The sequence below is a fragment of the Octopus sinensis genome, unplaced genomic scaffold, assembly GCF_006345805.1.
Source record: "Octopus sinensis unplaced genomic scaffold, ASM634580v1 Contig12212_ERROPOS235149, whole genome shotgun sequence".
Lineage (NCBI taxonomy): Eukaryota > Metazoa > Mollusca > Cephalopoda > Octopoda > Octopodidae > Octopus > Octopus sinensis.
Window position 1 is genome coordinate 101,657 of NW_021832565.1, and position 25,826 is coordinate 127,482.

At 35.7% G+C, this 25,826-nt stretch overlaps 1 long non-coding RNA gene across 1 annotated transcript; it reads right to left on the reverse strand.

Moving 5' to 3' along the window:
- LOC118761324 lies at window positions 1-25,346 on the reverse strand. The gene is made up of 4 exons (XR_004997293.1): window positions 25,336-25,346; window positions 17,974-17,982; window positions 12,469-12,478; window positions 1-119 (listed from the first exon to the last, which is right to left on the reverse strand). It is a non-coding gene; the product is annotated as an uncharacterized LOC118761324 (long non-coding RNA).
- Window positions 25,347-25,826: the final 480 nt, after the last annotated feature.

Consider the following 25,826-nt stretch of genomic DNA (forward strand, 5'->3'; position numbering starts at 1 on the left):
TCATGACAGGAGCGCATGGGTTGGGAGTTTGATAGGCAGAGGTGATCAGGATGCACATGCCAGCCCTTTGAAAACACCACTCCCATCATCTAAACCCCCTTTGCCTATGGGTTGGGAACCTTTCCAGCAAGGAAAATAGAATGCCCAAAAGGCTTCCCGATCCTCTGTGTCAGAAGCGGTTATGTTCAGATCACAACTAAGTCTTAAGTATACATATATATATATATCTATATATATATATATGGGCAACATACACACACACACGTATGTATGTACACCTATTGTATACATGTTTTTTGTACGCATACATGTTCGTGTGTGTTGCCCGTATATCAATCAACAAAACACCTTTTTCCTCGATGGAAAAAAAAAACAACAAATGTCTTAACAGAAACTTACTCTTCACTTGAAGAGGACTTAACTCCTGTTTGTAAAGAATTTCTCTGACTTGAAAATTGTTAAAAGTTTTGGTTGAAAATTTATTTTTACTGCTATTCGCTGGTGCCTCCGAGAAAAATAAGTTGATGAAAATACAGCTAGGATTATGACGAATGTCCTAAAATTGGAGCGACATGCATGCTAATTTGTGGGCATGCTTAAATTACATTCACGTATATACACACACACATCCTGCCTTTTATATATACTGATATATATGTCTGTATATATCTGAATATATATATATTGTATATATTTATATTATATATGTCTGTATGTATATGCATATGTTTATTATATATATATATGTATATATGTGCGTGTGTGTATGTATGTATACACGCACATTCACATGTATATTTATATGCATGTATAACAATTTTAAAACTATGTTTCTTACTAATAGCTTGTTATGTGTGATAATATTCTCAGTGAATATAAACATAACCGCTACCACTACTACAGCTGTTAACTTTTCTAAATATCATATTTATGATAATGCTTAACAAAGTAACAGTAAATAAATACTAATTATTATTGTATAATCTTCATTGTAGTATCTGCACCATTAATATAAAGATTGGACCAAATCATTATTGTGACAGACAAACTGCTTTGAGGGATTTTTTCTGGTTCCTTAGATTCTGTGTTCAAATTCTGCTGAGGTCAACTTTACCCTTTTCCTGTTTGGGGTGGTGGAAGGGGTTAATAAAATATGGTTGAGTTAATTGATGGGATCACTATCGTCAGCTTGCCCTCTCCTGTCAAAATTGCTGACCTTGTGTCAAGATTAGAGTGAATTGGTATTGATATTATTACTATTAAAGTGGCGAGCTGGCAGAATCGTTAGCATGCTGGACGAAATGCTTAGTGGTATTTTGTCTGCTGTTATGTTCTGAGTTCAAATTCCACTGAGGTCGAGTTTGCTTTTCATCCTTTTGGGATCAATAAATTAGGTACCAGTTGAGTACTGGGAGTTGATGTAATTGACAATCCCCCTCCCCTAGATTTCATAGCTTGTGCTTATAGTAGAAAGGATTATTATTATTATTATTATTATTATTATATTTTAAAAAGGATTGACGTAACTCTTCACAAAGGTAAACAGTCAAGACGAAGAGTGCGATTCGATTGTAAGACAGTCGTACTGTTGAAATATCGTTCTACTAATAAACTTTCTTACAATCGAATCGTGCTCTTCGTCTTGACTATTATTATTATTATTTTTATTATTATTTTTATTATTATCATTATTTTTATTATTATCATTATTCAAGAATTTGTATCCTTGTGGTACCAGTGCCGGTGGCACGTGGCACACAAGAAAACCATCCGAACGTGGCCGTAGCCAGTACCGCATCGACTGGCCTCCGTGCTGTGGGCACGTAACAAGCACCATCCGATCGTGGCCGTTTGCCAGCCTCATCTGGCACCTGTGTCGGTGGCACATAAAAACACCATCCGAGCGTGGCCGTCTGCCAGCCTCGTCTGGCACCTGTGTCGGTGGCACATAAAAACACCATCCGAGCGTGGCCGTTTGCCAGCCTCGTCTGGCACCTGTGTCGGTGGCACATAAAATCACCCACTACACTCTCGGAGTGGTTGGCGTTAGGAAGGGCATCCAGCTGTAGAAACACTGCCAGATCTGACTGGACTGGTGCAGCTTTCGGGCTCCCCAGACCCCAGTTGAACCGTCCAACCCATGCTAGCATGGAAAGCGGACGTTAAATGATGATGATGATCATCATTATTATTATTATTATCATTATTATTATTATTATCATTATTATTATTGAAGGTGGCAAGCTGGCAGAATCAATTAGTATGCCAGGCAAAATGCCTAGCAGCAGCATTTCACCCACCTTTATGTCCTGAGTTCAAATTCTTCTGAGGTTGGCTTTACCTATCATCCTTTCAGCATTGATAAAATAAATACTGAGGTCCATGTAATTGACTAGTGCCCTCCAGCAAATTTCAGGCCATGTGCCTTCAATAGAAAAGATTATTATCATTATTGTTATTATTATTATTACTTTTATTATTATTGTTATTATTGTTATTATTACTATTATTATTATTATTATTATTATTATTATTATTATTATTATTTTTATCATCATCATCACCATCATTATTATTATTATTATTATTATCATTATTATTATTATTATCATTATTATTATTATTACTTTTATTAATATTATTACTTTTATTGTTATTATTATCATCATCATCCTCATCATCATCATTATCATCATCATCATTATCATCGTCATCATCATCATCATCATCATTACTGAGGTGGTGATTAGGCAAAATTGTAAACACACCAGGAAAAATGCTTAGCAGCATTTCTTCAGTTTTTATGTTCTTAGTTCAAATTCTGCTGAGGAAAACTTTGTCTTTCATCCCTCTGGCACCAATGAAACAAGTACCAGTTCAGCACTGGGGGTTATGGTAATCGACTTACTCACTCTCCAGAAATTGCTAACCGCATGGCAAAATTCGAAACCATCATCATCACCACCACCACCACCACCACCACCACCACCACCACCACCATCATCATCATCATCATCATCATCAATATCAGTAGTAGTAGTAGTAGTAACAGCAGCAGTAGCAAAGATGGCAATTGTGGGATGGTGGTGGTGGTGGTGGTGGAGTTTGGTGGTGTTGGTGGTAGCTGCAGTGCATGATGATGTTGCTCTCATTTCACGTTACTAATCAGCAAACGTGCTTCCTTTAATTGTCACTATGATCAACTGCAGAGCAACATGCAATTCAGTAGTTAAACATGCATTTGCACATTCATATATGCACATACACACACACATACACACATATGCACACACATATAAACACACATGCACAAACTCACCAGCATATTCTATTCATAGACATGTAGTCAAACACTCAAGTCTAACACACCATACAGAATATGTTATGCACAGTTGTTCATATATATACATGGCAGTGATATATACACATATACACTGCCTACATCATAAATATATATACATACATGTATATATATATATATATGTGTGTATATATATATATACACACACACACACACACACACACACACACACCACACACACACACATATATATATATATATATTATATATATATATACACACACACACACACACACACACACACACACACACAACACACACACACACACACATATATATATATATATATATATATATATATATACGTATATGGAAATATTTGGTATCACTTCTAATGATGCATATGTTAGCGAGCATGCATGCTACACATGTATTTGTAGAGCTTGAACATATATGGACAGCCAATTATTTACATTTCTCCTCTTCCTAAAATGCTTATTAATAAATTAGATTTATGTTGTAACATATTTCTGATATATGTGTATGCATGTGAATACATATATATGTGTGTGTATGTATATGTGTGTGTGTTGCATATTTGTATTCGGATGTGTATTTGTGCATATAAAGTCATGTGTGTGTATGCATGTATATGTGTTAATATATATATACATGAATGTATGTATGTGTGAGTCTGTTTAGATGTGTATGTCCTATTGATAATTATATAAATATGCAGAGTAATCTTATGCATAACTATAGAGATGATATAAATATTCAACATATGGTTTTCTGAGCTCAAATCTCACTTAGGTCTTAGAAACTATTACTATTATACTTGGAAACATAAATGAATAAATGGGAATGCATATGATCATATATATGTATATATGTATATATGTATATATGTGTATATGTGTGTGTGTGTGTTGTGTGTGTGTGTGTGCATGTGTGTAAATATGCATGTGTACATGTGTGTCTTTGTGTCTGTGTTTATCCCCCACCACTGCTCGACAACCGATGTTGGTGTGTTTATATTCTTGTAACTTAGCAGTTTGGCAAAAGAGACAGATAAAATAAGTACCATGTTTAAGATAAAATAAGTACTGGGATCAAATCATTTGACTAAAATTCTTCAAAACAATGCCCCGACATGGCCACAGTATACCGACTGGAACAAGTAAAAGATAAAAGAATGTACAGACTCTTCTACTGCTTTTACCTTGCACATATGATGTACATAGTATGTTTCTGCTGTTTCTTACTTAACTCACCACCTGTATCATTCACACCTGTTAGTATATGTGCATCCTCATTCAGTTTTTCCCAATTTTTTCTATTATACTGAACGTTCTTGTGTGTTGCTTTCACTGCAATCTGGAAGCTGCTGTCTGATATAACAATTTTGGTCAGGTTCTTGTGCAACAGGTAACGTTTTGTTATTTCACCAGTTATATTTGCCAGTCAAGGACCAGAATATTGTCAGCTATTTTGCCATATATATATATATGGCAGGGAAAGCTATATTTCTCACTTAGCTGCCTTATTTCCTTTTACCTCACCTCTAGAGAATGCATTCTGACACTATCCTTTCATATGGACTTGAGTGAAAACAGCATACATAGCAGAATCTGCCACTGTCTTCTCGCATTTTCTTTTGTCTTAAATAACATGGTAAGCTGAACTAGAAGTGATTTGCTAATTTCTATTTCCACCAAGATAAAAGTATGAATCTTATCTTTTTTCTTATTTTTACTTTTCTACCAATATTTTCTTGTAAACTTGTGCCAAACTTAAGAATATTCATCTAATGTTATTTCTGAAGTACTGAATTACGTATTTGCCCTTACACACAAGAAAATGAATACAAACATTTTTTGCACCACATTATGTTTGTGTATTGATGTTAAATATTGAAACTTGTCTACATCTGAATCACCAGCCAAACAAGTTTGTTACTTTTTTATCAATATGCATTGCCTTCATTTTCATTTTCAGCCAGCATTCCCAACCTTTGTAACAGCACATACTGTTTAATCACTTTTAATGAGGTTCTACTTAGACTGGATTGCAGCAATGCTTTGAAAAAAACTGATATATGTAACTTTATTATTGCTAACTCTTCAAGCCTAAATCTGTGCCCAAATACCATACACACACACACATAAACTGTATAAAAATAATATATATGTGTATATATGTACATATGTATGTATATATGTACGTATATATTTACGTATATATATATGTATTTATAAAAAAACTACATCATTTATAGATACATATATATATCAAGAAAGAGATGGATGGAGATAGTATTTTTGCACCAGTAAAAAGTTATCCTTTTAACTGATAATTACGGATATTTCAAAATGGTAACTTTTGCTTTTACCTGTTCAGTAATTGTTTATTTTGTGAAGAATAAGGAAATAATATTTGTATACACACTGATTGATAATGCTCTATAAAATCATGGCAGAAATATTTATTATTTCAGGTATCATAGTGCTGATGTATCCTGATAAATATTTGGATTGTTTTAGTGAATTATGTTGCTTCTTAGTACATGTATGTATGTATGTATGTATGTATGTATGTATGTATGTATGTATGTATGTATGTATGTATGTATGTATGTATGTGTGTGTGTGTGTGTTTGTGTATGTGTGTTTATGTATAATAATAATAATAATGATAATGATAATAATAATCATAATGATAATGATAATAATAATAATAATAATAATAGTAATAATATAATAATAATAATAATAATAATATAACAATAATAATGATAATAATAATGATGATGATGTTTATCCCCCACCATGATGATGAAATTATTGTGTATCATGCTTAGGTGCTTTACAAGTCATCAAAGGTGCATCTATAGTACATAGAATTATGTACAAAAATCAGGATAATGAACAGTGCACAAGTCATAGTATACATACATGCATGCATATGGAGTGGGAATATCAGGTGTAGTGTTGGCGAATTTCAGGAAGCATGGAGGTTTTAAAGGATGCAATGTCTCGGCAGCTAACAAATGGTGCAGGTAGTTTGTACCATGCTTCAGCAACTCTGAGTGTAAAAAATGTTTCTGAAAGTCATGGAAGCCGTGTTGTTTTCTGACTATCAGTCTCTTTTGCCAAACTGCAGAGTTACGAAGACACACCAGCATCGGTTGTCAAGTCATGGAAGCCGTGTTGTTTTCTGACTATCAGTCTCTTTTGCCAAACTGCAGAGTTACGAAGACACACCAGCATCGGTTGTCAAGTGATGGTGGGGGGACAAGCACAGACACACAAACATATATATATACATATATATATATATATATATATATATATATATAGGCTTCTTTCAGTTTCCATCTACCAAATTCACTCATAAGGCTTTGGTTGATCTGAGGCTATAGTAGAAGACACTTGCCCAAGGTGCCACACAGTGGAACGATCTGAACCTGGAACTATGTGGTTGGGAAGCAAGCTTCTTACCCAACAGTCACGTCTGTACCTATATATATATTTCTATTTTTTAGTCCCCCACATAAGCTCTGTTTGAGGAGACATTTGTTCAAAGCCATTTCTGATTAGTAGCAGATAAGACTTTATTATCTAAAACCTCCTTTTCGTTTTAATGAAGCATAATGTTATTTGTGTCTAAATCAGTCAATATTTTTAGCAGTTCAAGGGATTGTTTAAAGACTCTCTTGTAGGCTGGTTTTTGTACACATAAGTTGTGACTGTTTACTCACAGGCCAGCCTTGACTGTGTAGACTTATGATGAAATGTATTCCAGCTATAATCATCTTTTCTATTTTTGTTTATTCTTACTTTCTCAAGCATGTGTTGTAGATTACATTATCTGTGTTTCTTTTTGAATATGTATGGTATGTTTTGAGGAAGATTTGGTTGCTATTTCTAGCAGACAAAGAAACTACATCAAGACTCTATCATTGGCTCTTATATGTATGTATGTATCTGTTTTACTGCCAGATATTACTACCTCTATGGCATATGCCTATAACTAGATCCATTGGTGATAATGATACATACATTTTGAGTTCACCGTTTAATTTAATTTGCCTTTATCTCAAATGTTCTGCATTAGCAAATACACTCAAATTCACTGGACTTTCAAAGTAGTTACAAGAAAGTTCCTCTTGTGATATAAATATCTGGTTCATCACCTAAACATCTTAGACTGCATCAGTTTTTGGCACAAACTTGGTAAATATAAGTTCACAAGCATATTATCTGTATTAACAATAATCTTTCAGTCTGTGTTCCAGGCAAGGCTTTGCTTAACACTGCAGTCTTACACAGACTATGTTTGAAAAGAAAGCAATGGGTTGCATTAGATGATATATAAGCAGTGTATTTCATCAAAAATACTGTGTTAAACAGGTAAGATAACATCAATTTAGGTGCAGAAATAACTGTGTGAATATGGTGTTCACCTTCATAAGCACATTGTATTTGAGTTCTCTTGCTCTCTACATGGGAACTTGGGTAAGTGTCTTCTTACTTTCGCCTCAGGGTGCCAAATGCCTTGTGAGGGGAACTGATTGATACAAACTGTATGGAAGCCTATTATGCATATATATATATATATATATATATATATATATATTATATATATATATATGCATGTGTGTGTCATGGCACATGTGGCCTAGTGGTTAGGGAGTTGCACTCATGATTGCTAGATTGTGGATTCAATTCCTAGACCAAGTTGTCCAGTCCACTCAGCTGAAATGGGTAACCCAGTGATGAACTAGTCTTCCAAGTAGGGGGAATGTTGGTAGCCAGAGGGTTGCACCATTCAAAAACTAAAAGGATGCAAAGCACATCATGGCCAGTGATGCATTATGACATCTAAAAGTTTGGTCATTCACATGATCATGTGATGCATATATATAGATATATGGCTGTATGAGTTAGGTGTTAAGCAACCATCTAAAGTATAATGAATATCCAATATACTACAGGATGTATACCTACACATTTATATCCAAGTGCACCACACAAACGTGGCTGATGCCAGCACCGCCTTCACTGGCTTCCGTGCCTGTGGTATGTAAAAAGCACCATCCAATCATGGTCAATGCCAATCCCCTCTGACCCCTGTACCACCCATTACACACTCGGAGAGGTTGGCATTAGAAACACTGCCTGATCAGACTGGAGTCTGGTGCAGCGGCCTGGCTTCCCAGACCCCAGTCGAACTGTCCAACTCATGCCAGAATGGAAAATGGACATTAAACGATGATGATGATGATGATGTTTACCATTGCAAGGCAGTATCACAATTGAATACTAGGGATGACTGGGGGTAAAACAGAAATTTACCCAGAATTTATAAGGCAAATAAGAAAATGGAGAGGATAATCAATTGATAAGCATCAGCATGTAAACATTCATTTATATCTATTTATTAATTGATTACAATCATATGTATGTCATCAAAATAAACAAATGAAATAAGCAAATAAACAAGTAAATAAATCATTCATTCATTTGTTTATTTTGATTACTTATACATATAAGTGTAATCAATAAATATATATAAAAGAATGTTTACAGACTGATGTCTGTCAATTGAGTATCCTCACCATTTTCTTATTTGCCTTATATATATATATATATATATATATATATATATATATATATATATAATATATATATATATATATATAATATTGTATATATAATTTTTCAGATACTCTGTCTTCTAATTAGCCTTAAGATTAAATTAAATAACGTTTAATATTACCCACACTCTAATATAATATTAATATTGCTAATATATTTTCAGATACTCTATCTCCAAATTAGCCTTAAGATTAAATAACGTTTTTTTACCCACACTCTAATATAATATTAATATTGCTAATATATTTTCAGATACTCTATCTCCTAATTAGCCTTAAGATTAAACAACGTTTTTATCCACACTCTAATATAATATTAATATTGCTAATACATTTTCAGATACTCTATCCCCTAATTAGCCTTAAGATTAAATAACGTTTTTACCCAAATAACGTTTTTACACAAACTTTAATATTGTTAATATTTCTTTTTCAAGTACTCTATCTTCTAATTAGCCTTAATATCTTCCTGTCTTCTCTCGAACATAATTAGATAGATAAACGGATAGACGGATTATCCAGCATGTCCAGAGCATGGAGACCTGACGAGCTGGATTTATTCATACAAGCATGGGAGTGCGCCGGCGGAGATAGCCCTAGCGAGGTGATTGCGGCTGCGCTGAAGAGCAGAGGCTACAAGAAGACAGCGGCTCAGATGGAGCGAAAGAGACGGGAATTCGTGCGCTCATATGCGCTTGTACGGTCGCACATTGGCGGACTTGATGCCATCTTTGAGAACGAGCGGGGCAAAGATGGCAAGAATGGAGATGATGAAAGAAGTCACCCCCACCTGGTGGACGCCCGGGAGGAGGTTTTGAATGAGAAACCTGCCCGGGAAGTGAACCCAGGTGCAAGTTCTCCAACCGGCAGCAAGGGCCATGGAGACGGAGAACCCGGTGAAGAGGTAGAGGGAGGAAGAAGAACTAAAAGAAAGACTGGAAGAGCTAAAGGAAAAGAAAAAGCTCAAGCAGGACCAAAGAGTGAAACAACCAGGAATAGAAGTGGAACCGCAAAGGATGGAACCAAACAGCGCACACGGGTGTGTATGTTCTACCTGAGAGGTTCCTGCTGGCATGGAAAGGAAGGTGCAGGCTGCCGCTTTGCACATCGGGGACCCTGCCACAGAGACACGAGGCAGATGGACAAATCATCAACACAAAGAAAAGGGATGGACCACGCACCACCTGCTCCAAAGCGGAGGTACGCAGATGTTGTGCGCGCCACAAACAGCCAACATGATGTTGTCGAAAGAGCAGCTGCTGAGCAACAATCTTTTTTGTGCATAGCACAAAAGATTGTACAGCAGCTGACCTGGCTTCATCAAACCCAAGCCCGCAGGTGGGACTACCCACTATATACCAGACCACCACAGCAAACAGACACAGGATGGACACCGCCGGCAACAACGTACACCTCACCTCGATACTCCTACTGAACATCAGAGGACTGCAAACACTCTGTAACAGGACAAAGATCCCGTTCCTGAGAGACTTTGTTGCATGCAATCAAGCCTTATGCATAGCACTTACAGAAACGCACCTGAAACCGGACATAGCAGATGCGGAGTTACACATACCACAGTATGCTGTACTACGGACCGACAGGAAAGAAAGGAGTCATGGAGGTGTTGCTATGTACATCCGTGAGGACCTCACACCCCAGGTCCTCTTGTCATACTCAAACTCGGTGTGTGACACACTAATTGTACATATTAGGCAACTTGATGTAGTTGTGTGTGCTACATATCGCCCTCCAGATGCCCCAAGCCATGTGGGCAAGTTTGAAGACTGCCTTATAAAAATAGAAGAAATTCTAACCACATTAGAACAACACATAGGTGTGCTTCTTATGGGAGACTTCAATCTGCCCAATGTCAGATGGCCCGAGGGCCTTTCTCTCCCAGGAATGACAAGATGTGAACGAGGACAGGCGAGGTCCCTCCTGAACCTCATCAACACCCTGTACATGGAGCAGGTAATACTCCAACCAACCAGGGCAGGTAACACACTGGATCTCTGCTTCACAAATGACATGGATCTCATCCATAATGTGAAAGTGACACCGACACTACTCTCGGATCACAACATGATAGAGCTGACCATGTACGGGCCAAAAGAGAGCACGGACATGCAGCCTACAAGAAACCCTCAAAATCTTTCCAGCTTGAACTACCATAAGGCAAACTGGAAACAAATTGAGAAAGAGATCCTCGAACAAAACTGGCCTAAATGTCTCTCCTCGCCAGACATCGACGTGAAACTTCAACAATTCATGTCTGTAATGCAAGCCATATGCTACAAATGTGTCCCAGAGAGAAAGGCCACTGTACACAAGAACAAAATCCCCAGAGAGAGGAAAATTTTAATGAGACGGCGTACAAAATTTTCAAATCGCCTAAACAAACAGATTGAAAGCAGTTAAAAGTCCCGCCTAAAAATAAAACTGTTGGAAATCGAAAAATGTCTGCAACTCTCCCATGAAAAAGAAAGAGCAGACAAAGAAGCCTGGGCTATAGAAAACATAAAATCTAACCCCAGAGCTTTCTACAGGTATGCCAAAGAAACAGCTACAGTGCACTGTAGAATAGGGCCACTCCTCGAAAAGGATGGCACACTTACAGGAAAACCAATGAGGGTAAGTGAAATACTGAATGAGCAATTGAAGAGTGTTTTCACTCCACCCCTTGGGCATCTCCAAATCACCAATCCAACTGACTTTTTTACCACAGCAGATATAAAATCAGAGGCGGCGACGATAGATTACATCGATATAAAGGAAGACGATGTAACCAAGGCTATAGATGAAATGAAAACAGACTCAGCTACTGGCCCCGATGGATTCCCGGCAATCCTCTTAAAGCATGTAAGAGAGTCCTAGCAAGACCACTGCAGTTACTCTTTCAGAGCTTCCTTGCAGCTGGCAAACTTCCAGGAAAACTGAAGGAAGGTAAAATATGCCCCATTCATAAAGGAGGTAGCAGAGCGGAAGCCAAGAACTATAGACCTATCTCTCTGACCTCACACATCAGCAAGATCATGGAACGAATAGTCAGAAGGAAGCTGATCACCTTCCTTGAAGAGAATGACTTGCTGCCCGACACCCAACATGGTTTCCGACAAGGGAGAAGCTGTTTAACTCAGCTCCTACAACACTATGACTGGGTGCTGAAACGGCTGCTCAACCACTCAAATGTGGAAGTGATATATCTCGACTTTGCAAAGGCCTTTGATAAAGTCGATCATGGAATGATATGTCACAAACTGCGTGATCTCAACATAGTTGGAAAACTGGGAGAATGGCTTCATGACTTTCTGAAGGATAGAAGTCAGGTGGTAGTAGCCAATGGGGCCACCTCCATAACACACAAATAGTGAGCGGTGTTCCGCAGGGCACTGTTCTGGGACCACTACTGTTCATAATGGCCCTCTCAGACATGCCCTCAGCCACGCAGAGAGCCACGATCACAAGTTATGCAGATGATACAAAAGTTTCACAGGCAATACAGAACCCTGAGGACACTAAACACCTGCAATGTGAGCTGGACGAAATATACAAGTGGGCTGAAAAGAATAGCATGCAGTTCAATGCTGGAAAGTTTCAAGCTTTATACTATCAGCATGCAAAACTGAATGCAATACCCAATGAATACACTGGACCCGGAGGGATTGCAATCCCAGAGGCACAATCAGTGCGTGACCTGGGTATTCACATGAGTGATGACGCGACCTTTCATGTACATGTTGCTAAACTGACAATGAAATGTAGACGGCTGGCTGGATGGATTCTTAGAACCTTTAGAACAAGAGAACAAGAAACCATGATGGTCCTCTGGAAGACACTTGTCCTAAGCCACTTTGACTATTGCTCTCAGCTATGGTCACCATCCTGTGTCAAGTTGATCACAGAACTTGAGGCGATCCAACGAAGCTACACAAAGAAGATAGCCTCTATGCAGAATGTAAGCTACTGGGAAAGACTCAAGAGATTAAAATTATATTCCCTGGAGCGTAGGCGGGAAAGATATGCCATAATATACATCTGGAAGATCCTGGAGGGAAGTGTCCTGAACTTTGGCATCGAGAGTTACGCAAATGCCAGAACTGGGCGCCACTGCGTGGTGCCTAGGACTCCAAACCTGCCATCAAGATGTAGGACAAGATTCTGTGATAGCCTGGGCTTCCGAGGCCCACAGCTCTTCAATATCCTCCCGAAGAACCTGAGAGACCTGCATGGGGTGGATACAGATGTCTTTAAAATGAAGCTGGATCTCTTCCTGTCAGGTGTCCCAGATGAACCAACTTCACGGCAGGAGGGGCAGATGAGGGCAGCTGCATCGAACTCTCTCATGCACCAAATAGCAGTTGCTAGAAAGCCTCCATGAAGTGAAACCAAGTAGCAACACACCAATGGCGGTGCCCCAGCATGGCCGCAGCTCATAAGCTGAAACTAGAATCAATCAATCAATCAATCAATCATATATATATGTTTATTTATTTATATCTATATAATATGAATTATTTACATGTTTTTAAGTTATGAAACAATTTCTCATGATATTAGAATTTACTTATTATTAAATAAAATTTTATCAAACTATTTTGCTGTCACTTTTTACTTCGGATGTATGTATGTATGTATGTTTGTTTGTATGTATGTATGTATGTATGTATGTATGTATGTATGTATGTATGTATGTATGTAGTGTATGTATATAACACACACAAACATGGATGTGGGCGTATGTGTGTCTCTGCTAACTTGTTTGCAAAATACCATTCAAGCAAAGAAAGGTATCATTGTGTTGATATTCCATTATAACAGATAGTTCTGTAGCTCTGTACTTTCAAAGACAGTTGGAAGATACATCCCTTAGTTGAAAAACATTGTAAAGGTTAGCAACAGGAAAGGCTCCATGCAATAAAATAATGCTTCAATAAGCTTTCATCTGATCCGTGATAGCATAGGAAAAAAAAATGGACATAACATGAACAAGCATGTTCAGCTCAAGAAAAATAATTATCAGACATTTATGAAAAGATGTTATGTAAATGACTGGCATATTTTACAAATCTTAGGGTTTATCAAATGTAAAATCATCCGACGAGGTTTGAACACGTATCAAAAAGGAATGAAACCAAATACTGTTAAGAGATTTAGTCTACAAAGGCACCCTCTCTGGCAATCCATCACACTTCTTTCATATGAATAATAGAATAGTATCTTATTAGAAATACATCAGTATCTAGATTAAATTTGTAATGATTGATCATGAATACATTTTATACAGATCATTGTACTGAAGCAGATGTAATATTGGATATTACTGTTGAATACTAATTTGAAATAGCTACCTATTTGATATATCTATTATGGTTCGCAAAATATACTAAGTATTCAACATCAATTTTACTACTGTCCTCAATTAATAACTCTAAATAAAAAATTAATTTCGAATTTTGGCACAAGGCCAGCAGTTTTGAGCAAGTCAGTGAGTTGATTACATCAACTCCAGTGCTCAACTGGGACTTATTTTATTAATCCCCAAAAGATGAAAGGCAAAGTCACCCCCAGTGGAATTTGAACTCGGAACACAAAGACAGAAAAATATCACTATGCATTTTGCCCGATCTGCTAACAATTCTGCCAACTCACTAGCCTTGACCCTAAATAATAAATTATTCAGTTTGTTTTCAAGAATATACAATAGATTCAAAATGTGTGAGTTTCTATTTGATCCAGGTGTATCAAAAGTACAAAAAATTGCTCGTAACAAAGTCAGTATGGCAGTGCTGATAAGCTGTATGAGTGTGTAAGGGTAGTGTAAAGATTTTATCATTTGTACACAATGTATCTCATACCAAGGCAGATTTGACTTGGGAAGACCAGTGAAATATATTTTAGATTGGAAAGCAGTTAGAGCATCCAGTCCGGAATGTGAAAAGTTCATAATAGTTCATTTTTTTATAGGTAAAAGTATTAAAATGATCAAAATTGATCTGATACCTGGACTGCCCATTTAAGCTTATACCAGCTCAATGATATAGTGCCTATAGCCATTTTTGATTTAGGTAGGTCTCACACCCCTACACTAAATGTTGGTAGAGTTTAGCCACCATGCAATGGACTCATAGTTGAGTGCCTGAATAACACCTTATAGCTTCATCAAAGCCTTGAATATGAAGTATTATATATATATGTAGTATTTTAACATGTATAAGGAACCCTGTTTTGTCAAAAATTAGGTTAAAAAGTATGGGAGTTTCTTATACATGGTTAGTATTTATAATTCCTTACAAAACCATTTTTCCAAATTTTAAGCCCCAAAAATTAGGGGGCTACCTTATACATGTGGGTTCCTCATACACGTTATAATATAGTATATATATATATATATATATATATAATATGTGATACATATATTGACAGACAGCCAGACAGATAGATAGACACACACACATATGTGGCTTTTCACACTTTTGCTTTCCTACAGGAGTATGGTTATTACATGAGCCTGTGAAGTTCATCATAGCAATACATAATGTTGGGACAATTGCAATGATAATCGTAATATTAGTTAGTCTGAATGCATGAATACTTCTATAAAATTAATAACTATGAATGTACATCGATTCCTTATTCACTTTGAACACACTCCTTTTCATTGTTGCCCACAAAATGAACCAAAGTATGTGTATATTATATATATATGAATTATATAATATATAATAACTATAATATATACTCACATATAGATTGATAGATATTTAGATAGATAGATAGATATCTGAGTTTTGTATGATTGCACATCAAAGAATATAGTAATGAATGAAATTCTAACACAGTCTTATTTTCACATTTTATTATTTATAATTTTTACAATTTTACATTTTTACAATATTATATGGTTATTGTGATAAAACTAGTACTTTCATGTGTTATGTAATCATCAGGTATATGTCATAGTAGTGACAGTAGTGTCCACAATTGACAACATGGTTGTCACTAATGCTACATAAACCTCATGACTGTGTAATGCATGAAAGTACTAGTTTTATCACAATAAGTATATAATATTCTATTATTATAATATTGTAAAATTTGTAAATTTAAATTTTCTTTTTATTTATGCACCTTTTTCAAGCCTAGCCAGACTCATGGGCCCAGTTTCCCGGTTTCTGTGGCGTATGTGTTCCCCCCAGCTGTACAGGATGCCAGTCCATCACAAGAAGAAAGAAACAGGAAGAAAGGGTGTGAGAAAGTTGGGGCAAAGGAGTACAACAGGGATCACCACCACCCCCTGCCGGAGTCTCATGGAGCTTTAGGTGTTTTTGCTCAATAAACACACACAACACCCGGTTTAGGAATTGAAACTGCGATCCTCTGACTGCGAGTCTGCTGCCCTAACCATTGGGCCATTGTGCCTCCACTGCACCCTTTTAAAGCCTAGCCAGGCTCATGGGCCCTGTTTCCCAGTTTCAATGGTGTCTGTGTTCCCCAGATGGAGGGATGCCAGTCCATCGCAGTGTTACTCATTTTTGCCAGCTGAGTGGACTGGAGCAATGTGAAATGAAGTGTTTTGCTCAAGAACACAATGTGTCACCCGATCCAGGAATCAAAACCACAATCTTACGATCATGATGCTGACACCTTAACCACTAAGCTATGCGCCTCCACAAAAATTGTAAATAATAAAATGTAAACATCAGACTACATTGGAATTTCATTGATTAAGGTATATATATATATATATATATATATATATATATATATATTTTAATCCACAATCATCATTGTTTATTGTGTCCACTTTTCCATGCTTGCAGACTGGACAGAAATTGTAAGGTAGATTTCCCATGCTTGATGCTTTTCTTGTTACCAGCCCTCACCTGTTTCCAAGTAAGGTAATATTGGGTTGTCTGGAAAGTCCGTGCCAATTTATAGTAGCTTACTTTCTGACTTATTTTAGAACATGGTTGAGTCCATAAAATAGGATTTGACTACACCTCAATTTAGAGCACAGTTTAAGCTATCTTTTCGTGGAAGAAGGTTTATGTTCCTATAACCTGTGTTAATTCTGTAACCCTTTAAAATGGAAGATAAGAAAGTTCATTTTTGGCATCTGATGCTTTGGGAACCAGACAAAAATTGCTATAGCTCAGCTGGGATGTGTTACACCACTCTCCATATTCAGCAGATAGTGCTCCTTTGGATTTCCACTTATTCAGATCTCCGCAGAATAGTCTTAATGGTAAAAATTTCAATTCCTTGGATGACGTAAAAAGATACCCTGATGAATTCTTTGCTATAAATCCACCTCATTTCTGGAAAGAGGGTATTTTCAAGTTAAAGGAAAGATGGAGATGCATTGTGCAACAAAATGATCCATCTCCTTATTCTTTACTCCCTTCCTCTGTCATCATCTCATTAATATATACCATTCTTATTTTCTCTATTTTTCCCAATTTGTCTGATGACAGAATATCCCATACTCGGGGATATCCCAGAAACATCTGTAAGACATTGAATGTTTTCCAGTAATAATATTGTATAAGACTTGAGCTGTTTGCCTTGCCTTAATATTTGTTGTCTTCTTTAACAATTATATATCCACTATATTGGAAATCTGCAATGGCTCCGTAACTACCATCTCAGCTACAACCTTGGAGCACTAATAATCTATTACAACATTTATTTAGTGTACCTAATCATTTAGATCACCTGTGAACTAAACCCCATACTTTGTATGTATATATATCTTTTTTCTCTTTATATATATTATATATTATATATATATTATTATAATATATATATTATATATATATTATTACAATATATATAATATATATTATAACATATTTATTATATATTATGTATATTATAATATATCTATATCTATAAAAGGCAGGATGTGTGTGTGTACATGAAAAATTTTTTGCGCATCCACAAATTAGCATGCATGTCACTCCAATTTTAGGAGGACATTGGTCACGACCATTGCTGTGCTTTTGTCAACTTATTTTTCCTGTGGCACACCCGGATAGTGGTAAAAATAGCTTTTCAACCATAACTTTTACCAATTTTCACGCCAGTGAAATCCGTAAGTTTGCTAACATGAGCTAAGTCCCCTGTTTTATAGATTAATTCACCCTAATACAATGTCTCCAAAAACAAAATTAGATTTGGACTACCTAGGCAATCTCAGTGTAGAAAAAGTGAAAGAGCTGAAGAGACTGACTATCAGCAGACCCATTAGTAAAATATAACTTTTTGGGCCAAAACCTGGCAATAAGAGCTTGCAGATATTCTGCTACAAAACATTCAATAATATCGAAGCAGAAACTTTCATAAATCAGAGTATAATTTTTGAAAACTCTTTCTGAACCCAGTCAACAATGGTATTTCTGCTAGTATATTATATATCATTATATATATATATAGGCGCAGGAGTGGCTGTGTGGTAAGTAGCTTGCTAACCAACCACATGGTTCCGGGTTCAGTCCCACTGCATGGCATCTTGCCTTGTGAGTGGATTTGGTAGACGGAAACTGAAAGAAGCCTGTCGTATATATGTATATATATATATATATAATAATATATATATATATGTATATGTGTGTGTGTTTGTGTGTCTGTGTTTGTCCCCCTAGCATTGCTTGACAACCGATGCTGGTGTGTCTACGTCCCCGTCACTTAGCGGTTTGGCAAAAGAGACCAATAGAATAAGTACTGGGCTTACAAAGAATAAGTCCCGGGGTCGATTTGCTCGACTAAAGGTGGTGCTCCAGCATGGCCGCAGTCAAATGACTGAAACAAGTAAAAGAAAAAGAAAAGAATATTATAATAATACATATAAATATACAATATATATGTAATATGTATATTCTTATATACATTTGGTTGTTAGATAAATTCATTAACTTTTCCCATTTATTCTAATCCTTACATTTCATCAACAGTTTTAACAAATCAGTCAATAATATATTCCCCTTTCTTCATAAGTTCTTGCTGACATTCATCTAGCTTTTGCAGTTTCACATTATTGTTGAAGGAAATACCTCACAGACTGTTGGTAAGCAACTGGAAAGGGTACTTTATGGGGAGAATTTGGTGGGTATGGTAGAACTTACCAATTTTGGTCCTTAAATAAAATTTTTAGCAAATTAGAAATGTGATGAACTGTGTCACTATTCAGATTGCTGGGCCTTACCCATCACATGGGTGATGGCTATCAGAGGAACATACTATCTGTTGGACCAACTGATTATTAATCAACTCAGATTCTCATGGATGAGCTTGTTCAATCATTTCTCCTTGAAATAAAGAGGCCAGACAAACTATGGTGAGACTGAGATGCTCAATTTACTATCTTTGAACTGCATAAACAATTTCTGGTGTAAACCATTTATTTGCAATTCTTTTAGTAATAGCAGCTACGATAAAACTATAATGAAATTATTTTGCATGTTACTTCAAATACTGTTAGAAAGAAATGGACAAATTTATCCAACAACCAATTCATATACCATGTATATATGTACATATCATTTACATACATATATATTTTACATATATATATATATATCTATATATATATATAGTCAATTTAGGTAGCAAAAAAATTCAATAGAAATTTATCGCAACCAGCTGCTCTTTCTGGTGGACGAGTGACCTGTTGGGGTCACTCCTAAAATTTTATATATAATATATATATATATATATATATATGTATATATATGTATATATATGTATGTATATATATGTATATATATATATATATATATATGTATATATATATATATCTATATATATATATATAATATATATATATAATATATATATATATATATATAATATATATATATATTAATGTTAGTTTTATGTTCAGTTGGCATAAAAATAGTTTTACATTAATCTGAAGGTTATTCTATACTTTTGTAGAGTCCAATGTTAGTGTTCTTTAATGCTGACAATACTATTCTTGTTAAAGAATAATAAATACATGAATATCATATATGTATAATGCATATGTATGTGTAATGCTATATATATATATATATATATATATATATATATGTATATGAAGTATGAGGTATGTATATATTATATATATAATGATATATCTATATGTAGTTATATATATGTGTGTGTGTGTGGTATATATATATATATATATATATATATATATATATATATATACACATATATGTATGCATATGTGTGTGTAGATATATATATACATGTATAAATTGTCCGTGTATAATAGACATAGATTGAGATAGATAGTAATATCAATAAATAGATATATGTATGCTTATATAATTCTCTCTATATAGATTAAATATGGGATGTATGTATATATATATATCTATATATATATATATATATATATATATATACACACATTTATGCACATTCACACACATTCACCACACACATATATAACATAAGTGTGTCTATGCATGTAACATTACTTTGAATTCGTTGTTCTCTTAGAAGTTGGTATGCAAATAAGATGTATTTTGATTTGATCATTTACAGAGAGGGCAGTGTAGTGCACAGGCATTTGTTTTCCTTTCTTTTTAAGCTTCAGTGGAAACTTGATAAAATAGCGTGCTTGTTAGCCGCATGTGAGGAAACCATCACATTATTTCCATGTTTATCTATGTGTCATTCTTGACTGATGGACAAACATGTGTTCAGTTATTCATATATTTTGTACATTTCCATATTTATTGCTTGATATATGAAGAGTAAAATAACACATGAAATATAACTATTTGTGACATTATTTTGGTTGTCTTTATTCATTTATCTGTCTGTCTATATGGGTTTTTATTTCATATATTTTTTGTTATTTTACTACAATATCATGGGTTTCTTTATTTTTGTTTTGCACTACTTGTGTGTGTGTCATGTGGTGTGTGCATATATATATATATATATATATATATATATATATGTATGTGTGTGTGTGTGTGTGTGTGTGTGTGTATACATATACATCTATAAAACAGATATATGTACATCCATCCATTCATCCCTCCATCCATCAATCACTCCATCCATCCATCCATTCCATCTATCTATCTATCTATCTATCTATCTATCTATCTATCTATCTATCTATCTATCTACAAGAATTCTTGTATATTGTATCTTCCGTCTTTCATTTGCCATATATATATATATGTGTTTGTGTGTGTGTGTGTGTGTGTGTCTATCCTTTCATTTTTTGGGGGCAGATGCCTCAGAATATGCTCATCAAAGCAAGCTACTTACCACACAGCCACTCCTGCACCTTTTTTAAAATTTGTTACAATAAACCTTTTGCTAAAGGCACAAGGCCTGGAATTTTTCGGAGGGTGCTAGTTGATTACATTAAACCCAGTGTTCAACTGGTATTTATTTTATCACCTACCCCCCACAAAAGGAAGAAAGTCCAAGTTGACCCTGATGGAATTTGAACTCAGAACATAAAGATGGATGAAATACTGTTAAGCATTTTACCCAGCTCAATGCCTCAACAATAATAATACCTGGAATTTGAGGAGAGGGGGATAGCCGATTACATCAATCTCAGTACTTGACTGGTATTTAATTTATCGACTCTGAAAGGGTGAAAGGCAAAGCTGACCTCGACAGAATTTGAACTCAGATTGTAGCAACGGGCAAACTACCGCTAAGCATTTTTGCTAGGCAAGCTACTGATTCTATCAGCAATAATAAGGGTTTCTGATTTGGGCACAGAACTAGAAAATTTGAGGAGTGGTATTATAAGTACTTGACATGTACAATATTTTATTGATCATTCTCTACCATGGCCACCACTAATAAAAAAAAAAAAACAGAATGAAAAATGAACTTGGCCTCATTAGGATTTGAAACTAGAATGTAAAGAGCTAGAACAAATGTTACATTTTTTTTATGATACTCCACTGATTCTGCCTGCTCTTCACCTTCCATATGGCTTCTGCTCTTTACCCACTTCCACCTCTCCCCATACTACTACTGCTACTACTACTAATGATGATGATGACAATGATGAAGGTGATAGTATTAATTGATCTATATTTTGGTAAAAGGCTAGCAATTCTGAGGGGAGAAGCAAGTGCCACTGGGTTCAGTCCTGCTTCGTGGCACCTTGAGCAAGTGCCTTGTACTATATAATTCCTGTACTCACTAAAGCCATGTGAGTAGATTTCAGAGACAGAAACTAAAAGAAGCTGTCGTGTGTATGTGTGTGTGTTGTGCATGTCTTTGTGTTTGTTCCAAACTGGGATCAGTTTGTTCGACCAAACCCTTCAAGCTGGTGCCCCAGTATGGCTACACTCCACTAACTGAGACAAGTAGATTAAAAAAAATGAAAAGAAAAAATTTACTAACAATTCAAATATAATCACAAGAGTAGTACCCTCTGCATTTCGGACTATTCTATCCAATGTAAAAGGATAAAGAGTAAAATACCCCTTTGGGGTTATGAATGACCATAAGATTGCACCTAGTAAGTTACCCTCCAAGGCACTAGTCTGTGCCAGATTGTTTATGGAAGACCTGCAGTCACCCATGCATATCAGCCTCCCATGTTGTCCAAGGGAAAAGCAAAGACTGATACGGCTTGTTCACCAGTGACATCACAACTCATTGCTACAGCTAAGTGAAATGGAGCAATATGAAATAAAGTATCTTGCTCAAGAACACAACACACAGCCTGGTCCAGGAATCGAACTCACTACCTCATGACTGTGAGACCAACACTCTAGCCACTGAGCCATGCAATGTAATGCTTATTTATTCACATTTTTTTAATCAATCATTCATTAACTCATGATGTAATTGTTTATATTTACAATGACATTATAGGGTAGGTGTGAGAAGTCAGATCTGGCTGGTGTGAACATTATACAGGTAGAATGTTTTGGCCGGATATGGCCAGTTTAAATGCTGAAAAGTTAAGCAATGAAGTGAATATCCTTCACTCACTACAAGTTAGTTTTGTTTAAATAATTGGATCAAAACATTTTTACCTTTTTTATACATAGTTAACAATTAAAATGCCTCATTCATATTGTTGCCAGCAGTATGGTATATAATCTGCTTATTCAGAGATATATTAATTGTTATTGTCATCATCATCGTCGCCGCCGTTGTCATCATCTCACCAGCCTCATCCTTGTCATCATCATCTTTTACTTCATTATCATCATCATCATCACATCATCATCTCTTCTTTTCCTTCCTCTCTTCCCTCTTCTTCTTCTTCTTCTCTACCCTTCCCCCTTCTCTACCACTTCTTCTCCTTCTCTCGCCCTCCTCTTTTCTCTTCTAACTCCACTCTCCTCCTTCATCTTCTTCTTCTTCTTCTTCTTCTACTACAGAGAGAGGGAGATAGATACATAATTTAACTTTCACTTTTCCTTTTTACCTTCAATTCTTTGTCCCCCCCCCATTTCTTTCCTCTACATCACGTTAATTTATTTCTTTACATCTTACCCTTTCTTTTCTCTATTCTCACTTATTCTTTCTTTTCATCTTCTTCTTCCTGTATTCTTCAAACATCTGTGATTTCCTTCTTTTTCCCTTCACTGGAGATTTTACTCTCTCCTCAATTTTCTTCCTTGTAAATGCTATATTTCTGATGTCCTCACTTCCTAGATCTCCCCAACTCTAGTTCTTTCTCTTTCTCTCTGTATCTATCCCCTCTGTCTGTATTTATCCCTCTCTCTCTCTCTCTGTATCTCTCCACATTTCTATCATTCCTTCTTTCTCAGTATTTATGTCCCTCTCTCTGTATCTATCCCTTTCTCTCTGTGTCTATCACCCTCTCTCTCTCTCTCTCTCTCTCTGTATCTATCCCCCTCTCTCCGTATCTATCCCTCTCTCCTCTCCCTGTATCTCACCCCCTCTCTCTGAATCTCAACCCACTCTCTGTTTCCCTCCCCTTTCTCTCTGTATTCATCCCCCTCTTTGTATCTCACCCCCTCTCTAGTAGCCATCTCCCTCTCTCTATATCTACCCTCTCTCTCTCTCTCTGTATCTCTTCCCTCTTTCTATATCTACCCCCTCTCTTTGTATCTCTCCCTCTCTCTCTGTAGCTTGCCTGTCTCTGTATCTATTTCTCTCTCCCTCTCTCTGTATTTAGCCCGTCTTTCTCTCCCTCTCCCTCCTCTCTCTCTTCCCATATGACTTCTGATTCTGTTTCTTCCTTCAGACCCTTTCTCAGCCTCTCCTCTTCTACTCCTTAAATCCATGGTCTCCCTCTACCTTCCACACTAATATATTTTGGCTCTCTTTAAATGGCATCTGATTTTCTTTGCTACCTCACTTCATCCACATGCTTCTCCTCTCCTTGCTCATCTTCCACTACCCCTTCTTTTTCTTCCTCTTTATTTTCATCTGTTATCCTCTACCCTTTGATTGTTAATCAGCTTTCTCTCTCTCTCCCTCTCCTTCTTTATCTATTTTCTCCCCCTCTCACTCTCTCACATTCTCTTGCTCTATCTCCCTCTCCTATTTATTCATTTATTTATCTATTTTTACTTTACTGACAAAGTGACCAAGTGAGTTATATCCCTTGAGTTAACACTGGTCAGCGGTTAGGTCCAAGTGGCTGAAATAGCAGTCAGTGACTGGACAATGTCATACTATTTATATTTGTTCAGTAAATTTAAAATATTTTAGTAACTAACATATTAAAACATATAGTAAGTCTTATTGTTTTTTCAACACAATCCAGGATATCTTGAAATTAAAATTTTAAATATATTTCCTAGTTTTAAAATTTAAGGGTTAATTTTTTAAAAATTTCATTTAAAGGTATAATATTTTTGTACCAAATATGAGGAATCTGGTTTTTGGAATACAAGATGATTAATTCTTTTATTCTTTTATTTATTTCAGCCAGTTGACTGTGGCCATGCTGGAGCATTTTATTTCAGTAAGAATTTCATTTAGTAACAAGCACATTAAAACATAATATAGTTAGTCTTAATGTTTCAAATAATTTCCAACATAATCCAGAATATTTTACTCTCTGTCTTTTTACTCTTTTACTTGTTCCAGTCATTTGACTGTGGCCACACTGGAGCACCACCTTTAGTCGAGCAAATCGACCCCAGGACTTATTCTTTGTAAGCCTAGTACTTATTCTATCGGCCCCTTTTGCTGAACCGCTAAGTTATGGTGATGTAAACACACCAGCATCGGTTGTCAAGTGACACACATACATATATACACACACATATATATATATACATATATACGACAGGCTTCTTTCAGTTTCCATCTAACAAATCCACTCTCAAGGCTTTGGTTGACCCTAGGCTATAAGTAGATGACACTTGCCCAAAGTGACACACAGTGGGACTGAACCCGGAACTTTGTGGCTGGTAAACAAGCTACTTACCACACAGCCACTCCTATGCCTATTGTGAAATTAAAATTTTAAATATATTTCCTAGTTTTAAAATTTAACTGTTAATTTTTTAAAATTCCATTTAATGGTATTATATTTTTGTATCAGATATCAGGAATCTGGTTTTTGAAACACAGGGTGATAAATGATATCTTTTTTCATCTTTAAGTTAGAATTTTACATCATCCTTTTCTCAATAACATTATTATATACTACTTATGTTTTAAAAATCTCTATATAAATGATTAATTACTTGTAAATCTTAATGATATGATAGTGAAATAGAAACTGAGTAGGGGAAAGAAACTAACAATATATTGCATATTCAGTAACACATACATATATATCTTTTATCTATTATCATTTACTTGTTTCAGTCATGAGACTGTGGCCATGCTGGGGAACCTCCTTGAACAATTTTTAGTTGAAAGAACTGAACCTTGTAAGTACATATT